At 48.3% G+C, this 27017-nt stretch overlaps 1 protein-coding gene across 9 annotated transcripts in view; it reads right to left on the minus strand.

The window, feature by feature from the left end:
- RBFOX1 (RNA binding fox-1 homolog 1) overlaps positions 1-27017 on the minus strand; it is a 1765566-nt gene that overhangs the window by 901011 nt on the left and 837538 nt on the right. The window lies entirely within an intron of this gene.

Consider the following 27017-nt stretch of genomic DNA (forward strand, 5'->3'; position numbering starts at 1 on the left):
TAAAAGGTAGAGGAGATAACAGCAGACGCAGAATGCATGCAGACCCTCCCCCACCACCTCAGGTGTGCTGAGTGAGAGAGCCAAAGAATGTGGTTCCAAGGCATCGTAAGAGTTGCTTTAAAAAGTAAATCTGGGGCAGTGTGCTGGTCAGGTAAGTTCATGTATAGCCGTGTACAAAGACCTGAGTTCAAGCCCCCAGTCCACGCCTGAGGAGAGGGGCAAGGCTTCACAAGCTGTGTGTGTCTCTTCTGCTGCCTCTTTCTCCCCTCCTCTCTTCATTCATCTCTAGTCTCTCAAAAAAGGGGAGGGAGGGAGGTATGGAGAGAGCGATGGGGGAGGAAGGAGGAGAAAGAGGGAGAGAGGGAGAGGGAGAGAATGGAAAATATAGTTACTAGAAGCTGTAGAATTATTGACTGGACACTGAGGCCAAATGATAACCCTACTGGCATTAAAAACAAGAAACAAATAAATAAAAATTTAAAATACAATATATTATTATCATCATTTATTGATATTTTTCCTCCAGGGTTATCACTGGCGATCTATGCTGGCACTATGAAGCCACACCTCCTGGCTGCCATGTTTGCATTTTTCCCTTCCATTTTATTCGATAGGACAGAGATAAACTGAAAGAGGAGGGGAAGATAGAGAGTTTGAGAGAAAGACAGACACCTGAAGACCTGCTTCACCACCTGTGCAGCAAACACCCCCCCCACACACACACACACAGATGGGAAGCTGGGGCTCTAATCTGGGTCCTCATGTGGGTCCTTGCACTTAGTACTGTGTGCACCTAACTGGGTGCACCATTGCCCAGCCCCATATTATTTTAATATGTTTTATTTTAATTAGAGAGAGAGAGGAGGAAGAGAAATACAGAGAGACATACAGAAAGATTCAGAGAGATCAGACCCCTACTCAGCTCTCGATGATGATGATGCTGGGGACTCAAAGTAGGACTTCAGAGCCTCAGGCATGAAAGTCTGTTACAGAATTATGATATTGTCTCCCCAGCTCTAATACAATAAATTTTTTAAAAGAACTTCCTTCTGGTTTTCTCACCAATCCACACTGCCTTTGCATGATGCCAGCTGCAAATGTTATAAAAATAGATGGAACGCCCCCTGCCAGCACAGGGCTGCCCACAGATAGGTTCCAGGACAATCTGCCCTGTGACCAGCTGCCCCCAGCACCCTCCCTGGCCAGATGCAGTGCAGTGTGACCCTAAAGTTCCCTGCTCCTGCTGCAGGACGTGATGCTTTCTAGAGAAGAGCCCTGTTCCGAGAGGAGAGAACAGATGCTCCAGGAATCTGACAGGCTTTGGCTAAGCAGCAGAGCTGGGAGGGCAGCAGGTGGCCTGTTAGTTGAGAGGCACCTGCACTTGCAGCCACATGAGGTGTGCATGCCCTGGGCAGCTCCTCAGGAGTCACGGGGGTGGGAATCCTCTGCCTGCCGTATCCTTGGCTGTGGACCCTGGAATGACCCAAAGCCACAGTCTAAGAAAAAAGATGTCCATCCTGAGCCCACTCTGAGCTCTGCTGGGAGGACTCTCCAGTGGGAACTCTGGCAGGAGATGGAAGAGCACATGGCAAACAGCCCTTCCAGAAGCCCTCCAGATACAACTTCCTGCCTGCCTTCCCTCAAACTCCAGGAGCAGCGAGGCCCGGCTGCCTCCCTCAGCAAGAACCTGCCCGGACTCCACCCTCGGTGGCTGCTTGGTTAAGGCCAGGATGTCTCTTTACTCTCCCAAATGCTTGACTTCTATGACACTAGGACTCTCCATTCAGAGGTTTCACCCAGCATTAACCAACTCTAGACACCGAGAGGCAGGCTGGCTTTGCCTTTTCAGACCGCATGGTCCACACTCTAGGCTGAGAGAGAGAGAGAGAGAGAGAGAGAGAGAGAGAGAGAGAGAGACAGAGAGAGAGAGAGAGATACTGAGAGAGAAGGGGCTGTGGGTTGGGTAGATTCCCCAGTTCAGCTCACTGAAGGACGACAGTTATTTGTAGGAGAATGACACCTCCCTACTCTTAGTTGCCATGAACAGGAACCAGCCCTGCAGCCAGAACCTCGGCAGCATTCACCTTCCAAAGGATTTCACAACACGGTATGTTCTATGCCCAGATAAGACTACTGCAATACCAGCAGCGCCAGGATGTCTGAAGTAGCCAGACAGCCCTCAGAGGGTGAGAATGGGACAGGGCTTCTTGCATGGAAGCTATATCTATTTTACTTTTTTAAAAGTAATTTTATTTTATAAAAATCTTTATTTACTTATTATCAGACAGAGACAGAGATAAACTGAGTGTGGGGGGATAGAGAGGCAGAGAGACAAAGAAAAACCAGTAGCCCTGCTTCACCATTCTTGAAGCCTTCTCCCTACTGGTAGGGATCAGGGGCTTGAACCCAGATCCTTGAGCAATGTAATATGTGCACTTAGCCAGGCACAGCATTGCCTTGCCCCTATTTTTGGTAATCTTTGGTGACTGCTGACAGTTTTGTTCGGAGAGAGAGAGAGAGAGGCACAGGGAGAAGCTTTCCCAGCAGCTTAGTGATCCCATGAGATGTACTGCGACCCACGCCCCTCCCAGGTGAGCAAGCTGTTCTGCTGGTTTTCCAGATCGCCACCTCTATGCCGTCCAATCTGGTTGCAATGAAAGAAACAAAGGGGGCTACTCCTTCCTGCCCCCCATAAGGACCCCAACTTTCTTTTTCCACATGCATTTGACATAAAACTACATGAACCCCTATAGCTGCAGGAATTGGTTTATGAACACACCTGTTATTTTTTTTCTCTTCTCATCAAATCTTTATCAAATTTAAAATACCACAAACGACTGCTTTCTCTCAATTCCAGATGAAATAAGTCGCACCGAACCAAACCTCCAAATGTAGCCTGAGTTTGGGGAAAATGTCTAAGAGGATGAGAAGAGTGAAGGCAGAAATGGACGCTACAGAATTGGTCCAGTGAAGCACATGTGTTTCACAAGCTTTCCCAGCCCACACCTGACATTCAAAGCCTAGCAGGGCACTGCAGGCTCTCAGTCAAGGCAACTCTGTCCCCCAGGAGACACTGGGTGACGCCACTGGGAGATCCAGCCACACACAGGGAAAGTCCAGAGGTATGGCTCAGCATTCAGCGACACACAGACGCGCCCACCTCCATGACTCATCTGGCCTGAGACGTCCATCACTAGTGCGGTGGAGGAGAAACTCTAGTCAGAGCCACCTTGTAGAGGAATGAATTATTCAGAGACAAGGTGTTGAATTAAGGGAAATAGCTTTGAAATCAGAACACAACACTACTCCTGTATCTGTGCTTAAATTAGAGAGAGGAGGGGGAAAGAGAATGGGGAGACGGAAAGACAGGGTTAGAGGGAAGAGAAGAGAGGGCAGCAGAGGGGAAGGGAAGAGGGGAGGAGAGAGAGGAGGGTTAAGAAAGGAGGAGGAGGGAGTCAGGCGGTACCACAGCAGGGTGAAGCACACGCAGCCTGGTGCAGCCTGGTGCAAAGCTCCCCACTTGCAGGGAAGTCGCTTCACAGGCAGTAAAGCAGGTCTGCAGGTGTCTGTCTTTCTCTCCCCCTCTCTGTCTTCCCCTCCTCTCTCCATTTCTCTCTGTCCTATCCAACAACGATGACAACGATAACAATAACTACAACAACAATAAAATAAAATAAAATAAAATAAAATAAAGGAGGAGGAAAGAGGAAAACTCAACCCTTGCATTCCAATGACAACTTCTGAATAAATCTTTAATTTCTGTATTATCTTTATTTATTCATTGGATGGAGACAGCCAGAAATCGAAAGGGAAGGGACAGATAGAAAGAGAGACACCTGCTGCCCTGTTTTCCCACTCACAAAGCTTTCCTCCTGTAGGTGAGAACGAGGAGCTCAAACCCGGGTCCTTGAGCATTGTAGCATGTGCACTCAACCAGGTGCGCCATCACCCGGCCTCTGAATGACCATTTTGGTGCTATACTCAATCACTTCCTGGAGAAGGGACGCCAGACGTGTTAAGGCTATTCTCTGGAGCAAGGAACAAGTCTGAGCACTTGGGTCCTCGGTCACCTCTATCAGAATGATGTCATTACCCTTCCAGAAATGAAAAGGGAAAAAGTACTACCTCCTTTACCAGGGTCTTGCAGAATGATGAACACAGTGTTAAATTCATAGACTTTTAAGAGTTACTGAGTGGAGCATATGGGCCCTAGCTCAGATCATTGGGGTAAACAGTTAATGGTATTTATTTATTTTTCTCATGGTTGGGAGATTCTCTCTGCCCTGATTCAGCTTTTTAGCCCCATTGTCAACTCTGACACCATCTTCTCAGATGATATTTTTAGTCCACCTGGATGTTAGCTATCAGACTCAGGCAAAAATTCATAAAGTCACAGGCCCGTTGGAACATACCTAAAATGGATTTCCTAGCTTCTTCCCACACAAAGATCCCTAATTCCACCTACTCTATTCATACCTTTGGGTTCCTGTTTATTAAACAATTTGCCCTGCTTTGTATCTTAACTTCCTTTTGGCCACCAAGTTGTAGATGCTACCATAACACCATCCTGACTTTCCTAGGTAGATGGCCTCACTTATATATGTCCTGGAAACTCCCCTCCCCAGAGCCCTGACCCACTAGGAAAAGATAGAAACAGACTGGGAGTATGATCCACCTGCCAACGCCCATGTCCAGTAGAGAAGCAATTACAGAAGCCAGACCTCCCACCTTCTACACCACATAAAGAATTTTGGTCCATAATCCCAGAGGGATAAAGATTAGGGAAGTTTCCAGTGGGGGGGACGGGACATAGAACTCTGGTGGTGGGAACTGTATGGAATTGTGCCCCTGTTATCTTACAATCTTGTTCATCATTATTAAGATACTAAAGAAAAGAAGTCAGAACAATGCATTCTAATTTGTTGAACATTTGATATTAGCAGGCTGGCAGTGTAAACAGACATGTGTCTGGGGTACACTCAGAGATACATCGCCCCAAGCCAGCTCTTGTTGACAGCCTCACCACAACAGCCAAGGAAGGACTCTGGCACCTGGCCACCGCCTGTGCATTGAGATGACTGAAAGCCAATGCTAAGTTCAGAGCACACCCCCAGCCCATCCAATGCTTACACATTCTTACAACATATGATTCATATAGGTCCCCTTCCACATCGCCCAGTGGACTTCCAACAGGTATAGAATTGTCAGTTTTGTGGGATACATTAGGTCATCATTACCAAATTTTCCACTAGATAGCAAGATGACATTTCCAAATCCATTTCACTTATGGCTACAGGTTCCAAACCAGGCCCTCCTGGCAGACATGAGAACTCTACAAGAAATCTGTTAGACAATCTGTCACCTAAACACAAACAGGAAATGTACATAATGTCACCCTGTAAGGGAAAAAGGGCCAATAGACCATGAACTCTGTTAATGAATGGATTTCAACAGTTTGCAATCTGGTATATGGTTCTCAGAGTTTCTTGAGGAAAAGGAATGGGATTCCAGATCTACATTTTTCTAGACTTGATTTAATTAAAATGAAAAAAGGGAATATATGATAGGTGTGTATATTTCTCCTAAGGAGGTGGGGGGAAGCATAGGCTGAGAGCTCTGGGTTAAGCAAACATAGAACGAAGCACAAGGATCTAAGCAAGGATCCTGGTTCGAGCCCCCAGCTCCCCACCTGTAGGGAGGTTGCCTCAAGAACAGTGAATTAGGTCTGCATATGTCTCTCTTTCTCTCTCCCTCTCTATCTCCCCCTTCCCTCTCAATTTCTTTCCATCCTATTAAAAAAAAAGGAAAAATGATCACAGGAGTAGTGGATTTGAAGTATAGGCACTGAGTCCCAGTGATAACTCAGGAGGAGAGGGAGAGGGAGAGGGAGAGGGAGAGGGAGAGGGAGAGGGAGAGGGAGAGGGAGAGGGAGAGGGAGAGGGAGAGGGAGAGGGAGAGGGAGAGGGAGAGGGAGAGGGAGAGGGAGAGGGAGAGGGAGAGGGAGAGGGAGAGGGAGAGGGAGAGGGAGAGGGAGAGGGAGAGGGAGAGGAGAAAAAACAAACTCTTAACTCATCAGTATTCTAGGCAAAGAAGGCCACCTCCAGGTTTGGCAATGTCTGGGGCAATCTGGACACTTTCCTCCTCATCAATGTCCTTTCCAGCCTGGCCTTTCACTGAGTGTCCTTGGTAATGTGACCATGATCTCTTCCCGGTGCCTGACCTATCTGTTGGCTTCTTTCCTTCCCACCTTGACTATGTGTCAGGCTTGCAATCTATGTGAGTATCCAGATAGTAAACATAGTCGCTACACCAAAGCATATGTCATAAACACCACCACTGAGGACAGTTATTCTAAGGTCATGCTAAAAACAAAAGGCCCGGGCGGGGTAGTGGTGCTGGTTAAGCACGAGGATTTAAGTTCGAGCCCCCAGTTCCCCATCTGTACAGGGATGTTTCAGGAGCAGTGATGCAGGTCTCTCTCTCTCTCTCTCTCTCTCTCTTCCCCACCCCTCTCAATTTCTCTCTGTCTTATGTAATAAAATGAGGGGGATTGCTGCCAGGAGTGGTGAATTCCTAGTGCCAGCACTGAGTCCTAAAGATAACCATGGAGACAATAAATAAATAAATAAATAAATAAATAAATAAATAAATAAATAAACAAACAAAATGTCAATGTCCTTGGAGCTGAGAGATGGCTTATGGAGCAGAATGAATAAATGGCTTAGCCTGTGTGGGGTCCTGGGTTCTAGTCCAGGTGCCCCAGGGGAGGTCCGGGGCAGGGGTGCTGTAGTGCCCCCTCTCTGCCTGCTGCTCCTTGCCTCCTGTCTCTAAAGTAAACGGATGAGAGCGCTGGCAGGGAAAAGGTGGCTGTGTGGTGACCAGGAATCACCCTGAAAGTAGCAGACAAGCCTCCCTCCCATTTATGACATAAAAAGATTTGCTGTTAAGTTTCTAGCAGGCCTGACTTCCAGAGCACCTCAATCCCACTGAGTCACAGTTCAGTACATATCTCTAGAGTAAAGGACAGTTCACCAGGTAAGGGACCGGCCCAGTCGAGTCCTAGTGCCATGTGAAATTTTATACAGTGCTGGGGAAGTCCTAGTTTCTGTCTTTTTATCGAGATTCAAAATTTGGCAGGAGTGGTGAAATCACACAGAGGCTCTGGCTCAGGAAAAAAAAAATGTCTGAATCATTGTTCCTTCAATGTCATCTACCACTGTGGGGCCAGGCAGTAGCACACCTGGTTGAGCACACATTTTACCATGTGCAAGGACCCAGGTTTGAGCCCCTGCTCCCCATCTGCAGGGAGAATACTTAAGCAGCAGTGAAGCAGGTCTGCAGGGGTCTCTCTCCTTCTCTATCTCCCCTTCCCTCTCAATTTCTTTCTATCCTATCAAATAAAAATAGAAAATAAAAAAGGAAAAAATGGCCACCAACAGCAGTGGATCTGTAGTGTTGTCAGCAAGCCTCATGATAACCCTGGTGACAATTAAAAAATAAAGAAAAGAAAATAATAAAGAAAAGAAATTAAAATAAAATATACTGCATCATGGAACCCACATGATTTCAACCAATTCTATATGAAGTGACTATGACTGGGGACTTGTAAATGTTTGACAAATGGTACCCAAACCTGAAATTATAGGAATTATCTTTCTTTGTAAGATGGACTGGAGTGTGAAATCTCTACATCTCTACCAGGATGATGATCCAGGGGATTCTTCTTTTTTTTTTTTCTTTGTCTTCAGGGTTATAGCTGTGGCTCAGTGCCTGCACTACAAATCCACTGCTCCTGGAGGACATTTTCCCCATTTTTGTTGCTTTTGTTGTTACTGTTATTGCTGTTGGATAGGACAGAAGGACAGAGAGAAATCAAGAGAGGACGGAAAGACAGAGAAGGAGAGAGAAAGACAGACACCTGCAGACCTGCTTCACCACGTGTGGAACACCCCCCTACAGGTGGGGAGCCAGGGGCTCAAACCAGGGTCCTTACTCCAGCCCTTGAGCTTTGTGCCATGTGAGCTTAACCTACTGTGCTACCCAGGTGGCCGCCCAGGTGAATATTTTTTTTATAATTTATTTATTTATTTATTTATTTATTATTGGATACAGACAGAGAGAAACTGGGAGGGGAGGGAGAGAGAGAGGGAGAGAGACACCTGTAACACTGCTTCACCACTCGTGAAGCTGCCCCCTTCCTGTAGGTGGGGACCAGGGGTTTGAACCTGCATCCTTGCACACTATTAATTGTGCACTTAATCAGGTGTGTCATTGGCTGGGCCCCCAAGTGAGTCTTAAACAGCAGCAAGGCATGGAGGCAGAGCAAACAGTTCCATGACAGGCTGGCAGCACATGACACATGGGGTCCACAGCTAGACCCTGGGCTTCTGTTCAGATCATTCCATCATTCCCTCACCATACTGCCCTGGTACTTAATTAAAGCACACCCTGACTGCTGCTTTCAGAGCCTTAGCTCAGTTTTATTCAGAGCCTTTTCCTGATATGGAAACGCAATGGCTGACCAACTATCTCCTGGAGACAGTCTAGAAAGCCTGGAAAGACAATCCAGAAAAGCCCACACCAAAGGCATCACCCCTGAGACTCCCAGGCTTGCAAACAGCAATCACAGCTTGCCTGACCTCCCAGCACTGCTATCCTGATATCCTGCTGACTCCACTCTTCCTGGCATGCTCTCAAAACAGGCAAGCTCTGGTCCCCTACTCAGTCTTCGGCAGCTCTGTGCCCCAGACTCTGCCATCCTCACAAAAGGTCCTTCTCCCTGTGTCTCCCACTGGGGGCACCCTTTCCCGGGTCCCTGAGTGCTGCGCACAGGGGGAGTGGACTAAGTAAGGCAGGTACCATCATCATCTTCGGACCGGAGTCTATGACCTCTTGATATGGGAAGGGCAACAGACAAACCCATAGTGAAGAAAGGCATGCTGAATTTTAAACCGTGGTCCAGATGAAGAGGGTTAAATGCATAAGAAGAATGGCTTTGTGCTCCAAAGTTACCTTTGGTACAGCACCTCTGACCACTGCATAACCCAGTATGTGGGTTATCTGTCTATGTGTATCGCCACCACTACATCTCATAATTAGCGCCATTTAAATAATCACCTTTGGTTCCAGGTTGGGATATACATTGGTGTTCAAAATGTTTTCATTAGTGGATGGGTGGGTGGACAGATGAATGGACAGATGGATGGGTAGAAGGAAGGGTAGGTAGATGACTGGATAGAATGGTAGATGGGAAAATGAATGGATAGGTGGATAGATGGACACATGGATGGATGGGTGGGTGGGTGAATGGATAATGGTGGACTGGTAGTGGATGGCTGGCTGGACAAATGGATAATGAACAGATAAACAGATGGATTTATGTATGGGTGGACACATGGATGGGTGACAGGTGGGTGGGTGGGCAAGTGAGTGGTTGTATGAATGAGAGAGCAGATGAATTAAAGGATGCATTAGCAAAAGAAAGAAGTTTTTTTTTTTTTTTTTTGGTTCTAGTTTCTAAATCACAGATTGAAACTGTGTCCTTGGTAAGGAAAGCATCCTCAAGGCTCTCGTTGCTAAGCTGTGAGGACATCCTTTACCTGTGGGGGAGAAGGCACCACGCACACTGGGTGTTCTCAAGCATTGTTCAGGCTCCCGCTCACATTCTCCAGAGACTGCCGGAGAGGTCCTTGGGCACCAGAGAGCTGCTTGGGGTAAATGTTTCACGTGGAAAAAGCAAAACAAGGCAAAGCTTCCAAAGTGAGGCAAGCTTAGCTGGCAGGGGGGCTGGGAGGTCTGGCAGCAGGGAAGACTGGAGCCCAGGATGTTAGGTGCTGGTCAGAACCAGGGCCAAGTGGGAGGCAGTGAGTCAGTGTGAACGGTGGGCAGCCATCAGAAGGTGGAGAAGTAGGGCTTTGAAAGAGGACAGCGGGAGTCTGGAGGTAGCACAGCGGGTTAAGCACACATGGTGCAAAGCACAAGGACCAACATAAGGATCCCGGTTCGAGACTCGGGCTCCCCACCTGCAGGGGGTGTCACTTCACAGGTGGTGAAGCAGGTCTGCAGGTGTCTAACTTTCTCTCCCCCTCTCTGTCTTCCCCTCCTCACTCCATTTCTCTCTGTCCTGTCCAACAGCAACGACACCAATAACAACAACAATAAAATAACAAGGGCAACAAAGGGGAATAAATAAATAAATAAATTTTAAAAATTAAAAAAAAAAGAAAGAGGACAGAGAGGAGTGTTGAGGGGACTAGCCGTGTCCTGTGTCCCCACTCTCCCTGCAGCCCTGCTGAAATCCGCCTCCTGCCTCTGCCTGCCAGCCTCATTTTCTGCCAACTGGCAGTAAGTAGAGAGGAGGAAGACTGAAACACCTGTAGTAATGCCCCACTGCTCTTGAATATTTCCTCATGCAGGTGGGGAGCTGGGGGCTCAAACCCGGGTCCTTGGGGTCCTTGCATGGGTCCTTCTGCATAGTGCTATGTACACTTAACCAGGTGCACCACCAACCCTGACCTGCTCCCCCCCCCCCCCCCCCCGCCCCAGATCAACTGCTGCAGCTCAAATATCCTGGGTGAGCCCCGGAGCCCTTGGAGCCACAACCAGAAAGGGCATTATCTCTCCTCACTTTCTCCCAGGCCCCATCCATTCAGATCCCGAAGTTGGCTTTTGTCCTCTGGTTTGCCTTCCTTTTCCATGTGGGGTCTCTCTGGAGGACTCCTTGTGCTCCCAAATGAACACTTCCTCCTCCACAGGCAGACCTTGATCTTCTCACAGCAGGCTTAGGCCCCCAAGCTCCCAGCACCGCCCTTTCTGCTCTCAGCTAGACCATCCCACCTCGCTGAGGAGGAGTGCAGCCTCTAGGTGCCGCCAGTCTCTGCCCTCTGGAGACTTCTCTTTCCAGTTCACAGCCTGAGTACCCCTAGGTCAGGACAGCACTCACCCCTAAACACATGCCTTGCATTGCCTCCCTCCATTTCTCCCGGACAAGCCTCAGACGCAGGCAAGCCCCACGGCTGCCTAGAGAGTGGCACCTCCTGCCCTCACCGTCACCCCCAGGCCTCCTCTGTCTCTCCCTGCCAACTTTCTGCTACCCATCACCCTTCTAATTTTTTCACTGAAATGGGCGAAAGGAAGAAAGAAAGTCAGACTGGCTCAGCAGGCTAGGTGTCATGGGAATGGCCCTCAGAGCAGGCGGTCCACAGGGGTGAGTCAGCAAGAAGGAGGTGAGAGACCAGGAAGGGGTGGCATCAGAGAGGGGCCAGACTGGGGAAGTGCTCCAAAGAACAGGCCTACATGTGGATGAAGTAGTGTGGTCTCCAGCAAGCAGCTTGTGGGTTGCTTAGCAACCAGAAGTAGCTCTATGCCACACACAAGAGAATAGTGGTTTGGGGAAACAATTTGTCAAGGTATCAGGGAGAATATATTGCCTTTGAGCTCCTGCCCACACCTCCCCACCCCCTTCAGACTGCAGACAGAGAGGGCTGGGGATAGGGCAGGAGGAAGCTACCTCTAGAAACCCATCACCTGCACAGCCCTTTCAATTTCCACTCAGCTCCCAGCTCTTTAACTAAGTCCATCAGGCTTTCAGGGAAGGAGAGGGTCACCTTTCTGACAACGTGCATTACTGTGGGTGGGTGGTGGTTGATGATGCCTTGCCAGGGCAGCTTCCGTTCAAGTCTTCGTCAGTGGGGGCTGAAGGATGTGCTGTCTGCCCTGAACATCCTCAACTCCCATCCTCACGGGAAGAGCAAGACTGGTCTTGGTGAGAATGGAGCCACCGGGCTGCAGGGAAGTATCATGGGCTGGGCAGGGCCCAGCTACCTGGGAGTGCATGGGGATCTGACACAGGAGGCATCCTAGGGAAGATGGCTAGATTGAACATCACCTGGGCTCGGTGTCCAGGAGCCTTCACCAAACCCAGGGAGCTCAGAGTGATCTAAAAGCAAGGACTGGCCACCACAGGCAGCAGACAGGTACTCACTGACCACACTCCAGGCTGCAAAACCCAGCCTGTGCTTGCAGACAACTAAAGGGAGCCCCACAAGCAGCACTGAGAACTGCAGATGTGGCTGTGAGTGTGCCAGGAGTAGAGCCGGCCTGGGGTCCTGGATGGCCCAGGATTTGGCTCAGGCTCCACTGCAGGGCTTATACACCATGATGCAGTCTGATCGATCTCCACTGAACGGCTGAGCTTCTTCCCCTGGCTCTGGTAACAAGGTATGGGGCTGTCAGGAAAGGCATGATGTATTCTTTCTGGTTTTCTATGCAAAAACTGTGTCAGGACCCGCCTGACAACCCAATAATTTACCGTAACAAAAGAGATGTATTTATCAGCAAAGGACAGACAGAGACAAGAGACAGAGGCAGAGCATCACACAGGCCAGCCCTGTGCTCCACCACTGCACGCCATCCCCAAACCACTGACTGCTGGTACTGCCCTCCTCCTGTGGCTGCACACCTCCCTCAGCTCTCAGGGTGCCAAGAAGTTCCTGCAAGAAGGAGGGATTCTGAGCAGTCTGAGGCCACTGCGCAGCCTGGGGCCTTTCCCACGGTGAAACCACTGGCATGTGAGGGTCGCAGGCCTGGCTCAAACCCAGCAGTTCAGAATTCTTGACCCAATCTGACTGGCAGAACTTGATACCACAATCTGACTGCACCCCAGGAAGCTGAGAACTGTCCTGGAGAAAAAGCACAGAAGGCAGAAGGGGGTGAACACTGAGCCCACTGTGTATGAGTGTGGTGACTTGACCCAACCAAGCCTCACTCTCTTCATCTGCACAATGTTAGCAAGCTTCCATTTCTTCCTAGACACACTCCAGGACTGAACAGAGAACAGGCCTGTGAGCCCTGAGCCCTGAGCCACAGCCATTCCCTACAGGCTAGTTAGCAAGAAAGGGTAGGCATGATATCTGTGCCTTTTTTTTTTTTTTTTTTTGCTTGAAAAGTTAACTTTATTTAAAATCACCAGGACACATTTCCTTGGGCAGAATGAATATAAATTTTCCTCCTCTCTTCCCCAATTTCAAATTCTATGGCATATACTTTTTAATAAATACTTTCTGAGCAAGAGCTGTAAATAAGCCCATAAAACTTAAATGATGACCATGAAAATACTTCCATGTTTTCTTTTTTAACTTCTGCACCTTTTAAAAACTATTATTTATTAATTTATTTATATTAATATTTTATTGGTATTAATTAATATTTTACTCATTTATTGATTTTTTATCAATATTATTGATTTCTATTTTGGGTTTAATTAAAGATATTGAGGGGCCAGGTGGTGGCACACCTGGTTGAATGCACATGTTACAATGTACAAGAACCTGGGTTTGTGCCCAGGTCCCCACCTGCAGGTAAAATCTTTATAAGTTGTGAAGCAGGGCTACAGGTGGCTCTCTGTTTCTCTCCCTCTCTAACGCCCAATTTCCTCTTGACTTCTGGCTATCTCTATTCAACAAGTAAAGATTATTTTAAAAATAAAAAAGACACTGGGGGACTGGACAGTGGTGGAGCAGGTTAAACACACATAATGTGAAGTGCAAGGATCCTGGTTCGAGCCCTGTGCTCCTCACCTGCAGGAGGCTTGCTTTGTAAGCAGTGAAGCAGGTCTGCAGGTGCCTGTCTTTCTCTCCTGATCTTTATCTTCATCTCCTCTCTCAATTTCTCTCTGTCCTATCCAACAGCAGCAACAGCAACAACAACAATAACAATAATTAAAACAATGGAGAAAAAGTGGACTCCAGGAGCAGTGTATTCATAGTGCTGGCCCTGAGCCCCAGTGATAACCCTGGAGGCAAAAAAAAAAATTAAGTTAAACATTTAAAAAAAGACATTGATGTGAAAGTCACAAGTGGTGGGCCTGTGAGGGGACACCAGCCCCAAGACAAGTTCTCCCATCCCAAGTCTTCTCCCTCCCTCCCTCCCTCCCTCCCTTTGATAGAGAAAGAGACCATAGCACTGATGCTTCCTTCAGTGTGGTGAAGGCCAGGCTTGAATCTGGGTCACACACATGGCAAAACAGGTACAATTAGCCCAAGTGGCTAATTGGCCAGCCCAGCCAGTCCAGGTGTTTTCAAGCAAGTAGAACACAGACCATGGGGCTCAGTGGTAGTGCAGCATGTTAAGCGCACATGATGCAAAGTGCAAGGACCATAGGATCCTGACTCAAGCCCCACCTCCCCACCTGCGTCAGGGGAGGGGGGGGGGTTGCTTCACAAGCAGTGAAGCAGGTCTGCAGGTGTCTGACTCCCCCCTCTGTCTTCCCCTCCTCTCTCAATTTCTCCCTGCCCTATCCAACAACTGCTATAACAAGAAATAACAACAACAAGGGCAACAAAATGGGAATAATGGCCTCCAGGAGCAGTGGATTCATAGTGCAGGCACCGAGCTCCAGCGATAACCCTGGAGGCTAAATAAATAAAAGAACACACATCACACCTAGCCACCAAACCCTTGACCACAGGACAGACCACCCCACCCAGGTGCAAAGTCCACCTTGTTCAGCAAAGAGCCTCAGATAAAAGTCACCCACAGGGATACTTGACAGGTATCTCCCAGAAAGGGCTCCCTGCAGACTCAGCAAGTGGGGCTGAAGCAGCACTGACATGCCACAAACTATTTTTAAGGATCAAATGTAGCAGCCAGGGACAATGACTGAATCAAACGTCCATCTAAGCAAAAAAGAAAAACAAACGTGCAGGGCTAGGGACTTGCAAGCCAAAAGAGCTCGGCAGAAATGCGCTCTCTGCGCTAGGATAGAGCTCTGTGCTCTCTGAGCTAGGATAGATGCAGACACTCTTAAGAAACAGAATTCAGGGAGCCTGGTGGTAGTGCAGCAGGTTAAGTGCACGTGGCACAAAGCGCAAGGACCCACTAAGGATCCCTGTTCGAACCCCCGGCTCCCCACCTGCAGAGGGGTCACTTCACAGGCGGTGAAGCAGGTCTGCAGGTGTCTGTCTGTCTCTCCCCCTCTCTGTCTTCCCCTTCTCTCTCCATTTCTCTCTGCCCTATCCAACAATGACGACAACAATAATAACTACAACAATAAAACAAGCAGGGCAACAAAAGGGAATACATAAATAAACATTAAAAAAACAGAAACAGAATTCATTTAGTGTAAGTGAAGAGAATGGAATCCACTTGGGGCAGGTCAGGTAGGGAGAGACAAGCTCTGGGCACTCCCTTGGCCAGCCAGAGTGAGACCAGCTACACGTCTGCACAGTCTGGGAGATGTGGCTCCTCCCAAAATAGAGTTTGTGCAAAGGAGGAGAGGAAACGGCCTGCTATTAATCTGCTTTTTTTTTTTTTTTAAGTACAGATGAAGAACTTTGAAAATAGCCAAAGAGCCAAAAATACTGAGCAAGTTCACACTCAACAGGGACTGCTTCTCCTCTCTATATATAGCGGCTCAAAAATAGACATCTCCAAGCCAGCCAGGGTTGGCAGGCCTGGAATGTGACTGTGTCCACAGGCTGAAGGGGACATTCATAACAGCTCCCCAGGCATTGCCAGTTTGCTTAACTGCCATCAGTGTGACCCTTGGCAGGTTATCCTACTCTGATCCAGTGCATGTGTCTCTGGTCTGTCTTCATTCACGAGTGTGGCTGCCTGCCTCCCATACTTGGATTCAGTTTGGGGAGGGGGTTGGAGCCCTCAGCCTCCCCCCCACAACCATGCAGCTTACAGTCTGCAAGGAAGACTGGCAAGAACTGCATCTATTAATTAGTCCTGACTACTGAGACTGGTAAGTGCCATGCAAACTTGGATGTGAATAAAAACCATCAAGGACAAAAATAAGACATGAAAGAAATCTGCACAAGGTTCTGGCAAAATTGTTCAGCACGAGTTTTCAAATAACAGCAGCTCTCCATCATGGTGAAGGAACTGCCTGTGTCTTTTTCTGGAGAGAAGGGTAGCAGACAGCAGATCCAGGAACCCAGGTGTTTACAGCTGTCCGTGGCATAAAATTCTCTAACAGACAACGGGAAGGCAGTCTCACCCACAGTTCAAGATGATGCATTACCATTCCGAGGGCCGCTTTTAATGAGGGTTGTGTAGGCTGCCTTGCGGTGATCACAAGTCTTAAGACAGGTACAACATTTACTTAACTTGATTGACCTGTGCTTATTATTTCTAGCCAGAAGAGAATGGACTTATTTTTTTGGCCACATTTCCATGCCATGCTCGGCTATTTCCTAGAGTCAAAGGAGTTTCTTTCGGATGCCTTGGAAAACGGAGTTTACGGGGGGAGAAGAGTCAGAACTTAACCATTTTTAATTTGCTTTCAGATTTTTCCTCCCCAGAGAATGAGCTCAAGATGGCACAGAGAACAGTGGAGTGAGGAGGAAGGGTGACTGCATCATGACCACGCATGCAGGTGGAACTCCAGACGGGGTCAGAAAGGGGGGACACACAGTGGAGCATGGACTAGGGGAGGGGGAGACTGCAGCAAAGCACGGGACTCTGGGGAAAGGAATGGGGCCTTGGGGGGACTCTGGATACCAGGTTGGAGATGAAAGCATTTTGCGGACACCCATCATGGGGAGCTGGGAAATTGTACCTATGAGTCAATACAAACCTTCAGCCCCCCAATTCAGTGAAACAAACATCTGAAGCCAGATCAGTCTGGGTGCAGGCATCACAAAAGCTCCAGCATCCTGACTGCAGCACCAGGTGGATACAGGAGAGAAGCCCTGACACCTGGCATTAGGTAAAAGTCTTGGAATCAGGAGGGAGTGACATACCCAGCACCAAAGGCTCCCATCACTCATAGACTCTACTGGATGGCCTGGGAAACTGTGACTGGGAAAAGGCCACCCTTTAAGGTGCTTCTTTTTGCCATTGAGAAGTGATTCCAGGGTGTGATGGTGGTGGTGCATCTGGGCTAAGCGCACATAGCAAGAAGTGTGAGGACCAGAACAAGGATCCATGTTCGAGCCCCAGCTCCCCACCTGCAGGGGCTGAAGCTTCACAAGCAGTGAAGCAGGTCTGCAGGTGTTTCTCGTTCTCTCCCCCTCTTGGTCTCTCCTTCCTCTCAATTTCTCTCTGTCCTATCCAATAAAACGGAACAAATGGACACCAGGAGCAGTGGATTCATAGTGCTGGCACCAAGTCCCAGAGACAACCCTGGAAACAAAAGAAAAAAAGTGATTCCAGGAAAAAGCAACAACAAAAACTCTTGTTTCCTTAAACCTCTGGGCCAATGGGGCTGAGCTAGGAGATAGCTGCATGTCACACTTACACGTAGAGGACCCTGAGAAGACAAGGCCCATAGTATATGGGGTAGCTGTGTCTGCAGGCATCAGGCTTCCCAGCAAGACCCCGGAGCTCCATGGACACAGGGCTGAAGTCCACAATCTAACGTGTAGTCTCCAGGCTGCCCCACACAAGCAGAGCTTGCTAATGCCCGATGAGCTCTCACAAGCCACAAATTACTGCAAGAGAAGAATTTTCTTGAATGTCATGTGTGGATAGTCCTAAAAAGCATCAAGTATTTATTCATGAAGGATGAACTATTAGGCAGTGGAGGTTCCAGGCTCATTCTGGTTGGATGTTTTATCAACAATAGGAGACCCAAGAGGTGAGTTCATCAAACTAACAGATAGTGTGGGGCCCAGAATTAGCAAAGTGACAGGATCAGGATGCAAAATTATATATATATATTTACAGAGAGAGAGAGAGAGAAGGAGCAAGAAAAGGCTGGACTCTGTTTCAGCAGCTTCCTCTGCACCAGGCACACTAAGAGATGTGCATCCCCTGCACTGGTTGGTTAAAGGAGTCACTGTGTGGTTCATACGTCAAGGTTTTCAGCCCGAGGCTAAGGAGGCACCAGATATGTGAGGTGAATGCTGAATGATGATGGGGCTAGAAGGGAGATCCAGTGGGGACAGCATAGGGCTCCCCTGTGTGGGGCTCTGGGTAGCACAGAAAACACCACAGATACACAGACCAGTACAATGCCATGAATGAATGGTGGAGAGCTGCTTTGGCCTCTCTTTCCTCTCCTCTCCTCTCCTCTCCTCTCCTCTCCTCTCCTCTCCTCTCCTCTCCTCTCCTCTCCTCTCCTCTCCTCTCTTCTCCTTTCTTCTCTCTCATAAAAGACACAATAAAAAAACTGAGCCAAAATGCCTCAAAGGTGAAATGCATATGTACAGCCTGGATTAGTTCCCTAGCACCACATTTAAAACATAATGGTATGTGTCTGCTTCAGTAAGGGTAGGAATCTTTGATGGTCATTAAAAAGAAATTAGGGGGATGGACAGTGGTGCACTTGGTTGAGTGTGCACGTTACAATGCACAAGGACCCAGGTTCAAACGCTCAGTCCCCACCTGCAGGGTGGGAGCTTCACAAGTGGTGAAGCAGGGCTGCAGGTGTCTCTTGTATTCTCTCTCCCTTTCTAACCCACCCTCAATTTCTCTCTGCCCTATCAAATAAAAATATACTTTTGAAACTCTACAAAGAAAGGAAATGGCGGACTGAGAGATAGCTCACTCATTAGAGTGTACACCTTACCCTGCAAAAGACTGAGATTTGAGTCCCTATCTGGTACGAGAGTCACCATATTGATTGTGCATTCATGAAGGCCTGCTAGAAAAAGAAAGGAAAAAAAGGATGGATAGTGATGTATCAGGAACCAAAACCAGTTAGAAATCTTTGCACATCACAGATGCAGCTGTAGGGATCTGAAGACCCCTCCAAAGATGCCCTCATGCTAATCTCCAGAACTCAGGACTACACTTCCCTCCATTTAAAGTGGACTTCCAGATGCAACTCAGGTGGAGAGCTGACACTGGTCGGCCATGAGGGACTCAGTGCTACCACAGGTGACCTCAGAAGAGGTTGGATGCAGGACACAGAGAAGAGACAGTGGAAATGGGGTGCAGGGATGTATTTTGGTGGAGGAGGAGGAGGAAGCCATGCTTCTAGGAAGCTGGAGGGTTCCAGAGAGTGGAGAAGGCAGGACAGAATTCTCTCCTGGGGCCTCCATCCCTCCAACTTAGCCCCAGGCACAGATGCAGAAGAGAGAGAGAGAGAGAGAGAGAGAGAGGAGATGCTTCTCCCAGCCATCACAGTTCTGTGCAGAAACAGAAAGGAAGGCCCCCAAGTGTCACATGGAACCCTGCCTCAGTGGGATTTGTGCCAAGGCCCCTGTGGGGTGTGCAAGGCTGCCCCCCACACTTTCTACCTGACAGCTGACTTTCTCTCCAACTTTCTACCAACACGCTCCATAAGACACATCTCAAAATTCAGAGCTTGTAGATGATAATTAGCATCCAGTACCAATCACAGTTGGCAATTCAGAAGCTGCTACGACATTTCACAATTAATCAGGGAGTAAGCTCCTTAATCCTTCCATGCAAGTATTCTGCCAATATGATGGAAGAGAGAAGCTCTCCCCCTTCAGGTGGTCTGCTCAGAGCAGGTGCACCTCCAGAAACACTGCCAGAGGAGGGCTGTGTTGGCTTTAGCCAGACACCAGTTCACATTTCCCAATGCACTGAGATCCAAGAATGAGAGCCATGGCAGTGGAGACCACGAGGACTACCATAACACTCCTTCCAGGACCCTCGGGGCTGGCCCGTGCCACAGTGCAGGGGCTCTGGACTCCCCACTTCACAGGGAACCACAGAGACTCCTTTCTCAGAGGAACAAACACAGAAAAGGAAAAACAATGCCTAGTGTCAGGCTGTGGGTGGAAGGGCCAAGGAGATGCCAAGGCACAGAAGAAGGCAGACAGAGTCAGGAGTCCGAGGCGGGCACATGGGGAGCTTGCAGTGGGTCAGCAGGGCCAGCCTGTGCGGCTTGGCCTCTCCTCTTTGAGCAGCACAAATACAGCCAGAACTGCAGAACGGCCCTTTCCAAGGGACTCTCCATCCCCATGGGTGTGAAGGAGTCTCTCTGGGGGTCACGAGTGTCCTTGCCCTCAAAACTTGCCCTGGCCTCCTCTACTTCCTAGACCTTCCTTGCCATCTCTCATCTACTTCCTCACTCACTCCTTTTATCACCACTGTCTCCCTTTCTTCCCTAGTCCCATCTCTCTCCTCCATCCATCTTCCCATCACCTGTGTGGCTCATCTTCCTGTGAGTAGCTTTCTGAGGGAGAGGACAGCTAGCCACAGCTTGAAAAATGCCTGAATGAAAGGTGCCTGAGTCTAACGTGAAGCAGAGGAAGGCTCTCGGCGGCTGGGGGAGGGGCTGCCACATGGCGCCAAGCCTCCTCTTCAAACATGTATGAACTAAGCTGTACACCTTAAAATGGCTGATTTTATGTTATGCAAATTTGCCTCAACAGAAAGAGAAAGGAGTAATGGTGATTAACTGCATTATCCCTGAAGAAGGAAAGGAAATTTGCAGAAATGGAAATAATTTTGCAACTCAATTTCTCTCATTTCTCCCTCTCTCTTTCCCTCCCTCCCTTTGCTCTCAGTCTTTGCACTAGAATAGAATCTACAGGCAACATGAACGATACACACAGGCAAACCAACCACCAGCAAAAATGGATACAGGGGACCAGACTATAGCACAGCTGTAAGTGCATATGGCGCAAAGCTCAAGGACCAGCGTAAGGATCCCAGTTTGAGGCCCTGGTTCCCCACTTGCAAGGGGGGGAGTCATTTCACAAGTGGTGAAGCAGGTCTGCAAGTGTCTATATGTCTGTATATATCTGTCCCCCTCTCTGTCTTCTCCTCTCTCCATTTCTCTCTGTCCTATCTAACAACAAAGACAGCAATAACAATGATAAACAACAAGGGCAACAAAAGGGAAAAACTAGCCTCGAGGAGCAGTGGATTCATAGTGCAGGCACAGAGCCCCAGCAATAACCCTGCAGGAAAAAAAAAATGGACACAGAATGCATAGAATGGGTTTAAAAACACTATTGTATTCTCCTAACAACAACAGAAACAGTAATGATAATAATAATGATGTTATTATTAGTTTTATTATAAGAGAAGATAGTCCCTGTGGTAAATATAAGCCCAGATTTCTTGCAGAAGGATATTTGGCCATGCCATAGTTTCTCCAAATAGCTCCAGACACCTATCCTACAAGACAAAACACACTTCTGGACTAAACACAGAGGGTCTGGGGAGAGAAAGATGACATGGTAAAAGCAAATCTATAACTGCCCGCCCCCCATGTGATTGGAGCGTCTGTACAGAACCTTGATGGGATCAAGGGTGTTGAAAAGAGAAAAGGGCCAGTTAGGATTATTCAGCTGCTGACATCTCAGATGAGGGTGAAGACTGCGCCCCCAGACCTCTCACCCCCCCCCCCGCCGGCAGCCCCCTCTTGTCTCACTCGCCAACCCCAAAAGGTACTCGGGATAGAAAGCTTTGTCTCGGTTATCTACTCCCATTATAGATTTTGCTCTGAGAAATAATACTTCTCAGATAAGCTCGCTCATTCATCATGGCCTGAATGTGTGCCTATGCCCCACCATGGAGGAGCAGGAAGAAACTTAATAAGCTGAAGAAAAAACCCAGGCTTATTAATGGTGTCCGGGGTCAAGGAATAAGCTGGAATCTGGAAAGAGCTTCCATCCTGCACTCTGCTTCCAGTGCTCGCCATTGCTGCAGATACACACACACTATCTATAAAGAGCCTTTGACAAACTAAAGCCAGATCACCCCACAAAGGGTCTAGAGTTACTTGTGTCTGTTTGCATCAGGCTGCCTCGCCCTCTCCTTAAAGCCATCCTGGAGTCCCATCTGCACGGCCGCAAGATCACTTCAGCATGGTAGAAAGGGGACATCACATGTTGATTCCAACCCACCAGCAGCTTCTTCGGTCTTTTCTACACCCTAAGAAATGCTTCAGGCGTGTCGCAAAGCGCAGGGACCGGTGTAAGGATCCCGGTTCGAGCCCCCGGCTCCCCACCTGCAGGAGAGTCGCCTCACAGGCGGTAAAGCAGGTCTGCAGGTGTCTGTCTTTCTCTCCCCCCTCTCTGTCTTCCCTTTCTCTCTCCATTTCTCTCTGTCCTATCTAATAATGATGACACCAATAACAACAAGAACTACAACAATAATGAAAAACAACAAGGGCAACAAAAGGGAAAATAAATAAATAAATAAATATAAATGAAATGTTTCAGGGAACATCTCTCAGGCAATAAACCTCTGTCCAGAGCCCACTTCTCTCAACTGTGAGTCAATAACCCCCCAACCCTCCCCACAATATCCTATACACCCCTCTTTAAAAATATATCTAAGTTGTGTATTTAACTATTTGAGAGAAATAGAGAGAACCAGAGCATCATTCTGGTGCATGTGATGCCAGGGATCAAACTCAGGACCTCACACTGGAGAATCCAGTGCTTTGTCCACTGCTCCTTCTCCTGGCCACCACGCACACCTCTGTAGGACATTAGACGGCAGAGTTCTCGTCCTGGGCAACGCTGATATTCAGACCCAGAATTATGCATGATAAGGGCTGCCCTGTGCATTGGGGCACATTGAGCTGGACCTCATTCAAGGCCAGCTGCAACAGTTGTGGGGACTAGAACGGGGCTCCCTCCGTGCCCACAGGGCAAACCGACCCCTGGAGGGAGCTGCTAACATGCACCAAGAGAAATGGAGGTGCAAGCCAGGTGAAGGCTGCACCTCAGAGCCAGCAGCAACCAGCCTTGACACACCAGTGCACCCAGGGGCAGGGAGCTGTGATTACCTTCCTGGGGGTGCTCTTGCAGACACCTGGCCCTAGCACACCCCACAACCACCACACTCACTCCTGCTTCACAGCCCCAGCCCCCATGTTTTGCTGCTCTGTGACTCCTCTGGCTCCTTTGCTGCTGGCTCTCCTGCAGCAGCCCCAAGGCCACGAGCTGCCCTCTGGCCTCAATGTCCTCCTCCACCCACCGGCACAAGTTAGGCTGCCCCTCAGCCACGTCTCCTTTCTGGCTTTTATCTCCACCCCTGGCAAGAGGCTTAGCACATCCAAGAACAAAGGGAAGATTGATGATCATGCTTCTGAAATGCTCTACGGCCTGAGCAAGGTAGATGGCCAGACACACACAGCAAGTGTCTGTGCTATCGTCAGAGAAAACCAGGCGCTCAGAGAGAGACAGAGGGAGGTGCTGGCCGAGCCCTGGGATAGGAAAAGGTGGCATGAACACAGAAACCAGGCTCCAGTGTGAGGACGACATGAAGGCCAGGACTCCTGCGGCCTGGAGATAGGTCAGGGCTGGGTCAGGCCTAAGCAATGGGGGCCCAGAAGGTGACTCAGCTTCGGAACAGAGGACTGTCATGCCCAAGGTGACTCAGGTTTGAGCCCCAGCACCACTAGTAACAGAGTGATACTCTCCTTTCTCTCATAAAAGTTCATGAATTAGTATCTGGGGAATGGCTCCTTTGACCAAGTGTTGTGGACTTTCAAGCCTGGGGGCTGCTGGTACGGACCCCAGCACTGCTGTACTAGAGAGCTATTCTGGTCAGTCTCTCTCTGTCTCTCTCTCTCTCTCTTCACATGTGAAATTCTCATGTGAAATTCTCCTTCCTGTGTAAGAAAACTATCTTTAGAAAGAAAATAGCCAACAAAATCCCTGGCTATTAGAAACACACATGCAAAAGTCTCTTCGAGATGACAAGCACCCTGACCAGCCCAGCCCAGCTGAGGTTTGGCTACCCAGAGCACCTGGCTTCTTTGTGCCCAGTGGAGTTCTGAGCTGACACTGGGTGCCAGGGGCTCATGGCATGAAACATTATTCCCACATTATGCAAAATAGTTTCAAACCACCTCCATGCTCATGACCATAATGAATGTGTCAAAGTTTGCTGGAAATCTTGTTAAAAAGTACATTTCCTTCCCTCTAAGAAGCAGTCCCCTGACAACAAAACTCTGATTCAAAATTCATAACCTCTCGAATGGTGGCATTCTTGAATAAGAGCCGTGAGGTCCTCAGACATGCAAACGTTTTGCAATCCACGGAGTACGTGTTTCTCATTCAGCACTGCCTTCAGATTCCTGTTTCCTCCTCTGGTCAACAGTCCACAAAGGATCCAGGGCTGCCCTTCCTTACAAGGAGCAGCTGCGGTCAGAGGATCTGAGGTGGGGGGGGGGGCTACCCCCATCCACTCCCAAGGAGAAGACTCAAAATAAACCAATGCTGGGGTGCCCGGGGGTCCCTAAGCCTAGGTCAGCTATGCTGCAAGTGTCTACCTCAATCTCCATTTTCATTTATCTGCAAATCTGCTGACACCCAGCCTTCCTTTGATTGACTTCCAAATTGGAGGATAAATTATGTTTTCTATTGCTTAGCAATTAGCCATTAAGGAGCAGTACAATCAAAATACAAAGACAGGAGACATTCGTATTGCAGCCAGGGACCACTGCAAGTAGGAATCCTTCAATCCTCCAGCCTTCAGGCTTAGAACAAGTTCCCTTGAATGCAGGTCTAGCCTCTGGAAATGACAACACTACTCACTCCTTGAGCTAGCCGGGCTCCAAGCAGCACAGGCAGCACTCAGAGAGTGCCAGATACCACCTCTTCATTTCCCCCAACGTCCCCTCTGCAGGCCTCTCTCTGAGAATCCTTTATCTGGTCTGGGTAGTGATATTGGTCCAAAGGCCAGTGGATGGCAATGAACTAACTAGTCAGGCAAGATGCAATTTCTCTGTGCACAAGTTTCATGAACTGAAAGCCAGACCAGTGATGAACAGAGAGGCCGTGGGTGGCTTTATGTGGATAAATACTAACTTCCCTGCAAGCTGTGAACTGATTTCACTACACCACTCTTTCATCCTAAAATGCTCTATTCTGGGAGGTGGGCAGTAGCTCAACGGGTTAAGCACACATGGTGCAAAGCACAAGGACCAGCATAAGGATCCCGGTTCGAGCCCCCGGCTCCCCACCTGCACGGGAGTCGCTTCACAGGCAGTGAAGCAGGTCTACAGGTGTCTATCTTTCTCTCCCCCTCTCGATCTCCCCCTCTTCTCTCCATTTCTCTCTGTCCTATCCAACAATGATGACATCAATAACAACAACAGCAACTACAACAATAAAACAACAAGGGCAACAAATGGGAATAAATAAATAAATATTTAAAAAATAAAATAAAATAAAATGCTCTGTTCTCTGTAAACCCCTCCCCCATCTTTAATGTTGAAGTTTCCCCTGCTTAAAATCTCAAGAAAAGACCCTAATTTCTTTGATTTGGGAACACTATTTATTTAATTCACTTATTCTTATTGCTTTTTTTTTTAAGAGGCTCATCACAGAAGACAATGAAAAGAGTAGAATTGCATGAAGAAGGTCAGCCTGTCTGTCTGTCTGTTTCCCTTCTTCCCTTCCTTTTTTAAAAATTTTATTTTTTCCCTTTTGCTGATATCATTTATCATCCTTGTTGTTGTTATTATGGTTGCTGTTATTGCTGTCATTGTTGTTGGATAGGACAGAGAGAAATGGAGAGAGGAGGGAAGACAGAGATGGGGAGAGAAAGACAGACACCTGCAGACCTGCTTCACCGCCTGTGAAGCGACTCCCCTGCAGGTGGGGAGCCAGGGGCTCAAACCGGGATCCTGATGCTGGTCCTTGTGCTTTGTGCCATGTGCGCTTAACCCGCTGCACTACCGCCTGGCTCCCACCTTCTTCCCTTTCTATCTCTTCATCCCTCTTGATTTTTGTCTCTATCCAAGATAAAATAATTAAATAAATAAATAAATAAATAATTTAAAATCCTTCAATCCAGTCACCCAGAGCAAACACTATTACAAACTTTGCTCTTTTCCTCATCATTGCAGACAGGCATTTTAACACATGTTGAATAATTACTGTCTGGCTAATTTTACTGAAGATCTTTTTTGTTGGGCTGTAAAATAGAAAAATGAAGGAGTTCTCCTTTTGTATCAACTGCACACCCTGGAATCAGGCATGGGGAAAGGAAGGAAAGGACAGCAAGGATTTCTGTGATTAATCTGAAATGAAGATTAAAACCATTGTTAGCTGCAAAACAAGGAAATTAAGTGATTCTCACAAACAACCTGAAACAGCTCAGTGGGATCCATTAGGATTTTTAACAGCTCAGTGAAATCCAACATCTACCTGACAGTCCCAGTGGGGAGGAGCAGGAAGGGAGGGGGAGGGAAGGGGCAGGTGGAGGTGTTGTTCACTTTGAGGCTGTGAATTAAGGAAGCAAACTTTTTACTGATGGATGTTCCAAGGGAAATGCACTGACCTCCACCTCTGATCAACCCAGTCTGAGATCATGCCCATCTCCTGCAGGGCTTGTCTTCATAATCAGAGATGATAAGACTTTGAAAGGCTCAACCAGGCAAAAAGGGATGTGTGTTCCTATGCTGTGTGTGTGTGTGTGTGTGTGTGTGTGTGTGTGTGTGTGTGTGAGAGAGAGAGAGAGAGAGAGAGAGAGAGAGAGAGTCGTGAGATGTACAAAATACAGGATGGGGGCCACAAGGCCTGTGAAGAATGAGGAGGATGTGTTGCCTGCAGCTGAGCCAGATCCACTACACTCCACCACTGAAGCCTGCAGCAGCATCCCAGCCACAGGAGCACACCCACCCGCAGGCCTTCTGGAAATGAGGCTGGCATGGGCCCGCAGTACCTGCCTGCCCTCTGGTGCTTCCCTTGCTCGGGGCTTTTGTTGCAGAAACACGGTAGGGCTGCACCTGGGTCAACAGTAGTTTCTTTCCCTTCTTACCCAGCCCTCTTTTTGCCCCACCACCTCGGCTCTTCCACATTTACGGAGTGTCCATCAGGAAAAGCAAGACCATACAGGACCAGGCCCCAGGCTTCCAGGAGTTCGGGCACGAGGAGAGGAGTGCAGGGCACTGGCTATCAGCAGGTCCCTTTTGCACAGAAATGGGGGTCAGTGAGTTGGGGGAGTGATGGCTACTGACTTCTAAGAGGGATGTACAAGGCAATAAAGGGTCCAAGGCAGGGGTGACATGAGAATTTGGTCTGGAGAACAAAGTCAAAGTCTAGATAATTAAAGGCTCAAAAAGGAGTTTAAAATTTTAAGGAAACTTACCTTGGCTTTTGTTTTGTATTATTTTTTATTTA

Source organism: Erinaceus europaeus, chromosome 15 (genome assembly GCF_950295315.1).
Source record: "Erinaceus europaeus chromosome 15, mEriEur2.1, whole genome shotgun sequence".
Classification (NCBI taxonomy): domain Eukaryota; kingdom Metazoa; phylum Chordata; class Mammalia; order Eulipotyphla; family Erinaceidae; genus Erinaceus; species Erinaceus europaeus.